Source organism: Panthera onca, chromosome B4 (assembly GCF_046562875.1).
Source record: "Panthera onca isolate mPanOnc1 chromosome B4, mPanOnc1 haplotype 2, whole genome shotgun sequence".
Taxonomy (NCBI): Eukaryota; Metazoa; Chordata; class Mammalia; order Carnivora; family Felidae; genus Panthera; species Panthera onca.
The window spans coordinates 60792569-60802386 of record NC_138345.1 but is presented as its reverse complement, the minus strand read 5'-3'; the positions used below and the strand labels follow the sequence as shown (position 1 = coordinate 60802386).

General features: G+C 36.2%; 1 long non-coding RNA gene across 1 annotated transcript in view; it reads left to right on the top strand.

Annotated features, from left to right (window-relative positions):
* LOC132660355 (uncharacterized) overlaps positions 1–7905 on the top strand; it is a 12916-nt gene extending 5011 nt beyond the window's left edge. The window contains exons 3-4 of the long non-coding RNA XR_009601733.2: positions 6894–7039; positions 7823–7905. This is a non-coding gene — a long non-coding RNA (uncharacterized LOC132660355). The remainder of the gene's footprint in view (positions 1–6893; positions 7040–7822) is intronic.
* Positions 7906–9818: the final 1913 nt, after the last annotated feature.

The window sequence follows — 9818 nt, the reverse complement described above, 5'->3', positions numbered from 1 at the left end:
ATTTTTTCATGTGTTGGTTGGCTATCTGGATGTCTTCTTTGGAGAAGTGTCTATTCATGTCTTTTGCCCATTTCTTCACTGGATTATTTGTTTTTTGGGTGTTGAGTTTGATAAGTTCTTTGTAGATTTTGGATACTAACCCTTTATCTGATATGTCGTTTGCAAATATTTTCTCTCATTCCATCAGTTGCCTTTTAGTTTTGCTGATTGTTTCCTTCGCTGTGTAGAAGATTTTTATTTTGATGAGGTCCCAATAGTTCATTTTTGCTTTGGTTTCCTTTGCCTCTAGAGACATGTTGAGCAAGAAGTTGCTGCGACTGAGGTCAAAGAGGTTTTTGCCTGCTTTCTCCCTCGAGGATCTTGATGGCTTCCTGTCTTAGGTATTTAGGTATTTCATCCACTTTGAGTTTATTTTGTGTATGGTGTAAGAAAGTGGTCCAGGTTCATCCTTCTGCATGTCACTGTCCAGTTTTCCCAGCACTACTTGGTGAAGAGACTTTCTTTATTCCATTGGATATTCTTTCCTGCTTTGTCAAAGATTAGTTGGCCACACTTTTGTGGGTCCATTTCTGGGTTCTCTATTCTGTTCCATCGATCTGAGTGTCTGTTTTTGTGCCAGTACCATACTGTCTTGTTGATTAGAGTTTGTAATACACCTTGAAATCCGGGATTGTGATGCCTCCTGCTTTGGTTTTTGTTTTCAAGACTGCTTTGGCTATTCAGGGTCTTTTCTGGTTCCATACAAATTTTAGGATTGTTTGTTCTAGCTCTGTGAAGAACGCAGGTGTTATTTTGATAGGGATTGCACTGAATATGTAGATTGCTTTGGGTAGTACCGACATTTTAATAATATTTGTTCTTCTAATCCAGGAGCATGGGATATTTTTCCATTTTTTTGTGTCTTCTTCAATTTCTTTTGTAAGCTTTCTACAGTTCTTAGTGTATATATTTTTCACCTCTTTGGTTAGATTTATTCCTAGGTATTTTATGCTTTTTGGTGCAATTGTAAATGGGATTGATTCCTTGATTTCTCTGTCACTTCATTGTTGGTATATAGGAATGCAACTGATTTCTGTGCATTGATTTTATATCCTGCAACTTTTTTGAATTCATGAACCAGTTCTAGCAGTTTTTTGGTGGAATCTTTTGGTTTTTCCATATAAAGTATCATGTCATCTGTGAAGAGTGAAAGTTTGACCTCCTCCTGGCCAATTTGGATGCCTTTTATTTCTTTGTGTTGTCTGATTGCAGAGGCTAAGACTTCCAATACTATGTTGAATAACAGTGGTGAGAGTGGACAGCTCTGTCTTGTTCCTGACCTTAGGGGGAAAGCTCTCAGTGTTTCCCCATTGAGGATGATATTAGTGTTGGGTCTTTCATATATGACTTTTATGATCTTGATGTATGGTTCTACTATCCCTACTTTCTTAAGGGTTTTTATCAAGAAAGGATGCTGTATTTTGTCAAATGCTTTCTCTGCGTCTATTGAGAGTATCATGTTGTTCTTGTCCTTTCTTTTATTGATGTGATGTATCTATCACATTGATTGTTTTGTGGATATTGAACCATCCCTGTATCCCAGGTAAAAATCCCACGTGGTCATGGTGAATAACTCTTTTAATGTATTGTTGGATCTGGTTGGCTAGTATCTTGTTGAGAATTTTTGCATCCATGTTCATCAGGGAAATTGGTCTGTAATTCTCCTTTTTAATGGGGTTTTTGTCTGGTTTTGGAATCAAGGTAATGCTGGCTTCATAGAATGCATTTGGAAGTTTTCCTTCCATTTCTATTTTTTGGAACAGCTTCAAAAGAATAGGTGTTAACTCTTCTTTAAATGTTTGGTAGAATTCCCCTGAAAAGCCATCCCTTTGCCCACTTTTTAATCAGATTGTTTCTCCATTGTTATTGTTGAGTTTATTGGAGTTCTTAGTATTTTCTAGATATTAATTCTTTATCAGATACATGATTTGCAAGTATTTTTTCCATTCCATAAGTTGCCTTTTCACTCTGTTGTGTACTTTGTGCACAGAATTATAATTTTTCTTTATAAAAGGAAGATACATGGTCTTCACAATTATCATTCTTTATGGCAGCCACATCATCCCAGTAAGTGGAATCATAATTTACTTAACCACTCTTCCATTATGGGACATTATTTCCTATTCTAAATAATGCCATAAAAATAGTATTAGTGATTATTTCCTTGGAATTTATGATTCCAGAAGTAACATTACTGGATCAATACGAACATTTTATTGTTTCTTATTGCTTATGGTCTTGTTACTTATTGCTAAATTTCTTTCTTATGTAACTTCGTTCTTTCTTAATTTATAAGACCAATATACTATTTACTGTTTATTGCACAGTTGCTACATGCCAAGCGCTCAGCTAGCTTATTTGCATATAATATTAGTACCTGTATCAATGCTACAAGGTAGGAATTATTTATCACCATTTCATAGATAATAATACAGATTCAAGAATGTGTTAGTTACCCACAATTGCACAGCTTATAAAGTGACAGAATTATCATTTGATGTTGATCTGCCTTACATTGATTGCCTATGCTTGAGAATATACCACTTTGATCTTTCCTTCACATCATCTTTAAGAATTATAATGTTTGCTGAGGCACCCAGGTGGCTCAGTCTGTTAAGCCTCTGACTTTGGCTCAGGTCATGATCTCACGGTTTGTGAATTCAAGCCCCTCATTGGGCTCTGTGCTGACAGCTCAGAGCCTGGAGCCTGCTTCAGATTGTGTGTCTCCCTCCCCCTCTCTCTCTCTCTCTCTCTCAAAAATAAATAAATATTAAAAGAAGTCAAAAAAAAGAATTATAATGTTTGCTAATAGATGGAGAAAGGGTAATTATTAAAATACACATCTTTGATTACATGCATGAGTGAGCATTTTTCCACGTTTCGTGTACACTGTCCCTTACTATTTCCCTCCCACAGACTGAATGGATACTTTTTCCTGCACAATAGCACGTAACCTTTTTATAACAAATGCTATTATACAACTTTTACCTTGCCTTGAATTGTATGATTTTCTCTTCAGTGAGTTAACTGTTTATATCCTCAGCTCCATTATTTATATCTTATCAAACTAAATTTTTCCACAATAAAGATATTAACTTTGTCATTCATATTTTTTCAACGTGTTCTTTGTCAATCTATTTTCCTTTTTATTAGTATTTTTTCTATTTATATCATATACTGCTTAATTTTTATATATTTGTTTTTTAAATGTTCATTTTTGGATTCTTCTATTGTTTCTAAGCATAGAAATTTATTCCATCTCCATATATAAATACCTGATATTTACTTCTACTTTGTTGTTTTGCTTTTTCCATGATTAAATTTTAATGTTTAAATCTTATTCCCTCTGAAATTTATTTTGAAGCACAGTGTAGATATAAATTCATTACATTCTCAAAATTGTAAAGTAGATAGTCCCAATACCATTTATTGAATAATCTTTCCTCACTGTTCTGTAATGTCTCAATTATATATTAAAATCATTTATATGAGCTAATTTTTAATTACAAGTTTATTGAAATATAATTCACACTAAAGTATACAACTCAGGTTCTGTATATTCAGAATTGCCCAACAAATGTCACAAATTAATTCCAGAACATTTTCATCACCCCAAAAAGAAACCACCCACTGTCAGCAGTCACTCCCCATTCTCCCTTCCCCTAGTCTCTGTCAACCAGTAATCTACTTTCTGTTTCCATGAATTTGCCTATTTTGTACATTTCATGTAAATGGAACCATACAAAACATGGCCTTTTATGACTGATTTATTTCACTTGCTTTCAATGTTCATCCATGTTGTTGCAATGTATCAAAACTTCATTCTATTTTATAGCCAAGTAATATTCTAAGATATGTATATACTACATTTTGTTTATCCATTTATTAGATGATGGACATTAGCTATTCCCACTTTCTGGCTATCATAAATAATACAACTACAAAATTTGTGTACAACTTTCTGTGTGTGTGTGTGTGTGTGTGTGTGTGTGTGTGTGTGTGTGTGTGTTTTCCCCTTGGGTATATACCTAGGAGTAGAATGCCTGAGTCATATGGTTTAACATTTCAAGGAACTGCCAAACTGTATACAAAGCAACTGTATCATTTTACATTCCCACCAGCAATGTATAAGAGTTCCAATTACTCCATATCCTCATCAATACTTGTTATTGTCTCTTTTTTATTACAGCCATGCAGGTGGTTGTATTTCATTGTAGTTTTGATTTATATTTCTATAATGGCTAATGATGTTGAACACTTTTTCATGTGTTTATTGGCCATTTGCCTATCTTCACTGGAGAAAGGACTCTGCAAACCTTCTACTCATTTTTTAAATAGACTTTGTCTTTTTGTATTTGAGTCAAAAAATTTATTTATATGTTCTGACTACAAGTACTTTATTTTCTCTCAATATGTGGGTTTTTTCACCTTCTTCATGATGTTCTTTGAAGCACAAAAGTATTTTGTTTTTTTTAATGAAGGCCAATTTATTTTTTTCTTTAGTTTCTTGTGCTTTTAGTGTCATTTCTAAAAAACTACTGTCTAATCCATGGTGACAAAGATTATGCCTATGTTTTCTTTTCAGAGTTCTATAGTTCTTTCATTTAGGTCTAAGTTCCACTTTTAGTTAATTTGTGTATATGATGTGAGGTATGGATCTAACTTTATTCCTTTGCATGTTGATACCCAGTTGTCTTAGCACCACTGGCTAAAAAGACTATTTGTTTCCTATTGAACTGCCTTTTATGAATTTCTGTGACAATTATTTGTTCCAGTTATTTCCATGTTCTTGAATATCCATCCACAATGTCTTAATTATATTTGCTTTAAAATCTGATTTTTTAAATGCGTATTTATTTTTGAGAAAGCTCAAGTGGGGAGGGGCAGAGAGTGAGGGAGAGACAAAATCTGAAGCAGGCTCCAGGCTCTGAGCTGTCAGCACAGAGCCCAACATCAGGATTGAACCCACCAACTGTGATATCATGACCTGAGTCGAAGTCGGGCACTTAACCAACTGAGGCACCCAGGTGCCCCTAAAATCTGTTTTACACCTGAAAGAGCTACCCTTCCCTTATTAGCCACCTGGCTAATCACCTGCCCTCCTTCCCACCCACACACTCAGAATATTCTTTTTGATTTTCATCCACTTATTATTCTAAATCAGTAGTTTACAAACTTGCTTTTCCAGACAACAAATTCAAAGTTTATTGGTCATTGCTTGCATTTCTACTTAGTGACAATTTCCTTCCTCTTTGAATTGCTGTTGTTAATGATTTATGTTTTTCTTAATCCATTGTTCTACTTGAACAGGTATTACCTCCATTTTAAAAAGTAAATATTTTAAAATACTTATACAACACAATTCAACCTACTAGACAGTGGCAAAGACATTTGAATATCTTAATTGCTGTAAAGTGTATTTCTGAGACTGTTTCCACTTAAGTCTTACTGCTTTTGATCTAGCAATCTGGACTTTTAAGAAAAAAATGAAATGTATGTCAGTCAATCTAACTGTATTTTTTTTCTCCATACTGGTTTATTGTTGTGTATCACTGCATAGATTTACAATGTGATACTCTGACCTGTCAAAGCAGCTATAACTTAGATAAAGCCACAGGCTATTAGCTTTGCCCAAGTATTGTTTCAGTTTTAACTTAGATGAAACATTCCCAAGGAATGGATAGGATGATACCCTAAAGTGATAGGAAGACATAAGTAGCTTAGGATAAATGGTATTTATATTGCCCTTCTAATACCACAATAAAGCTCAATAAAATCTTCAGGGCTTGGGGAGTACACCAAAGATTGAGAAACCATTGTAGTGGACATGTATTTACCTCTCTTTCAAAAAATAGAAGATAAGACACTATTTCTGAGAATAATATTGTATCTTTTTCCAGCTCCAGGTCTATATAAGCCAAAAATAAGTTATGTAAATCTATGAAATGTGCCAATTTTTGGGCAATACAACCTGTTGCCTCTCAAATATACAGATCATTCTCCTAGTACCAAAATAACTACCCACAGTCTAGTCTAGATCAGCACTTTATAATAGAAATAAAGTGTGAGCCACATATAGAAATTGGTAAGTTTTTAAATTGAATTTTTGAATTTTCTGGTAGCCACAAAACAGTAAACAGAAACAGGGAAAATTAATCTTAATATATATTATTTAACCTAATATATATAAAATATCACTTCAACACAACTATTATAAAAAGTTTTGGTGAGATATTCTCCATTCTTTATACTAAATCTTTGAAATGTAGCAGGCACTTCACACTCAAAGTTCATCTCAATTCAGACTAGCCATGTGTCCAGTGCTCCATAGCCACATGGGGCTGGTGGCTGCCATATTGCACAGAACAGGTCTAGACAGAAGACCTCAGGAGCCTCTCCAAGCCAGAACACCACCACCAGAGCACTCAGAGGTATGAGAAGAAAAGAGGAAATGATGAAAATTGGTGAAAGGAAGGAAAACAAAAGGAGAGGAGAAGTGAATGAGAAAACAAGAAAAAGATAAGTGAAAGGAGAGAAAGGGAGTGAACATTTTCTGAACATTTGTAGTGTGCCAGCAGTTATGTATTATAGGGTAAGTGCTCAGAAACTACTTGGAAACAATCTTTAGCATCCTCTGTGCCCTTAAGTAAGAAAGTCACATTTAAAGTGAACTATTATTACTGGTGATGACTCAGCAAGTTAGAAAAATACTTTAACACTCAGTCAAGGGACGATGTTATTCTGGTTCACATGCTCATAGTATGGAGACTAATCTGCCTCTGGCCTGAAACATAAACCACTGAGCAGGCTGCATTTGAGAGAAATTGTTTCTCACACTTTTTTTTCTTTCCAAGACACCAGGACACAATGCCAGATATCCCCTCATAGGAGATCCAGGCCAATGGAATTTGCAATGCAACGGGCATGGAAAGGGGAATGGAGGAGTAGAAAGAGAAGAAAACTCAAATGTGACTTTAGGGAGTAAGGATCCACCTTGTAGGTAAGGAACAGATGAAAATTGTATACTGGTACATAGGACTTTCATGTAGACTACCCGTTTTAAGCATTGTGTAACAGTGCAACTTCTTCCCCTATTTGAGTGGGAGAGACAGGTCAGGTTTCTGCTTTAGATTTGGGTCTAAGGAACTTTGTCTGATTTTGGGAGTAGGCAGAACTGACCTTCAATTGTGAGGCAAGAGCTAATGGTAACTGAAATGTATTCTCTAAGTGAAGATGGTCCAGAAAGCAAGAGAAAATATAAACCATCACACCAAGGTGGAGATCAAGACGAAAAAATCCAAAACAGAAGTGGGCAAAAGCAGAGAGGCAGGCAAGAAGGAGCAGGCTTCTTCTGCGGAGGCTGGAGGCCATTGTTATGCTTGTGGAGAGACCTCTGGCTGAGCCTGGGCGGGGAAAGAGCTTGTAAAGGGCAGAATACCATGTCTCCACTCCAGTGTAGTGGATAATATGTGAACTGCTGGCAAAAATATTAAGTATCAGTTTTTTAAAAATAGATTTTACACATTTACCAAATAACTTAATAATAGTCCCCAAACATCTGCCAGACATATACTCTAAATGTCCCCACACAGATGAGTTGCAGTGAACTGAGCAAACCAAAATTTTCCACACTGATTTAATTCAAGCCTGGCATCTGGGTAGCGGCTGTATGCAGGATTAGCGCATTGTAAATCCATGTTGTTTTTGCTCATTCCCTCAACTGGAGCCATGCTCTTTACACCCCCATCCAACTTTGAAACATGGAAGCCCTTCCCTTTCTTAGACCACCCCAATCCCAACGGAACAAGCTGAAGCAGTCCCAGTCAGTGGAACTACCGCTTTAAAAAACACTCAAGACACTATTCTTGGTAAGTATGGAGACTTTTCTTTGGGGTACTTTGTTTCTTTTTTCAGAGCCACTTATATTTGCTCTTTTGACTTTCGCAAAACCTTTCTGGAAGCATCACTCAATTCTTTGTTTCCTACTTCATTTAATCAAGTTTGAATATCTTTTTATATAAGTCTTCAGATATTTGCTGTCTTTCTTCTTGGGAGGCAACCGAGAGCCATGTCACTTTGGCTGCCATAGACCACCAATGGCCTCTAATCATCAAACAGTGCTGTTCTTGGCAAGACCAAAACCTTTAGCAAACAGCCTTTTAATAAAGTGTAAGTTCTCTTCTAGGCCTGAAATCTGCTTTGAGGATGTACAAGAAATGTTATCATTATTCAAAGCTACCCTAGTCTTAGTGCAGACTACCTGAGAGACCGGCTCTGCTCTCAGGCCATCATGAAACCAAAACATGTGTCTGCATACATAGAAGAGCAAGAAAAAATATTAATGGTCTATGTGTTTTAGATTTACTTTTTTAGATTGTTGTTTTTAGTTAGTATTACCATTTGGTTCTTTAATTATCTTTGGGAGGGAAGGGCTGCAGGTGGGGAGTGTGGTGGAAAGAAAGAAAGGAAGAAAAGTCATACAGTGCCAGGAAAGAGGCTAAAGAGAAAATTTAAGGCAAGGCAGAACAGCTGAGTGATTAACACCATGGCATTAAGTCATGGCTTCGAATCCTGGCTTTCACACTCTTCAGCTGGGTAGCTTGGACAAGCTATTCAATTCTTTAAGCTTGTTCCCTCAATTGTAAAATGGGGATAATACTCAAGTCTACCTTATGGGGTTGTTGAGTGAACTTGTAATTAAAATAAAGCATGTAAAGCAATTAACAAATGTCTGGCAAGCAGCAGTCATGAAGTGGTATGGATTATTATCACAATTAGTAATAGTAATACAGATGGGATCGAACAGAATGAAATAAAATCGATGCTATACTTCATTCTACTCATTCCATTCCTACAATTTTACACATTGATTTTCTCTCTTTGGTGTCCAGGAAGAGATGTGGTAGTGGAAATTGGATGGGTAAAAAAACACTTTCAGAGAGCAAACGTACAAGGTCATATAACAAGCACCATAGGGCTACCTTGCAACTTTCAGGAATAGAACACCACAATCACCTAAGATCTTTAACCAAACTTTCCTTCCTTCAAAATAAAAATAAAAATAACTTACAGACCTATTTTTCATTTGACAAATGTCCATCCCTGACACTATCATCTCTCCCATTCTCTGTATCATCTCTCCCAACAGCTGGGATGAGGTCCAGAGTGACTGTTCCAGGGGTTAATGAACCTCCATTGCCTCTGACCTTGGCTTCCTCCATCTTGTGGTAAACTATCTGAACAAAACTGGAATAGGAAGGGATGAGGGCAAGAAGGCTAAAAGAGAATCTTGATCCTTTTCCAGAAACCCTGCAGTTTCTGGCAAGAGCAAATCCTGAGTATATTTTATTCATGTATTAACAACTGTAGCAGTGATTTTCTCACCTTTGAGGAAGGCAATGTCCCAGCTAAACAAAAGCAGTTTAAAGAAAAAGCATCCCACTCAGTGAGTCTGAGAGCAATGAGCCTGTCTAGATATGAATGTTCTTTTGAAACTGACTGAAGCAGTTAGTATCTTGCAGTTGGGTGCCCTGCAAATGTTTCTGCTGCTCTTCCTAAGGTGTTTTTTTTTTTTTTCTGGCAGCACAGTTATATGTTGGGAAATGTAAATGAATACAAATAAGCTGGATGCAGCCAACTGTCATCACAGGTCAACCATCCACACATGCTGCTGAACTAAATTTATCATTCATATATGTATCCACAAATATGTACTATGTGATCCACAAGAAGATGCTCTTATTAACTTCTACCCCACTGAAGAGTAACACAGTAACCAT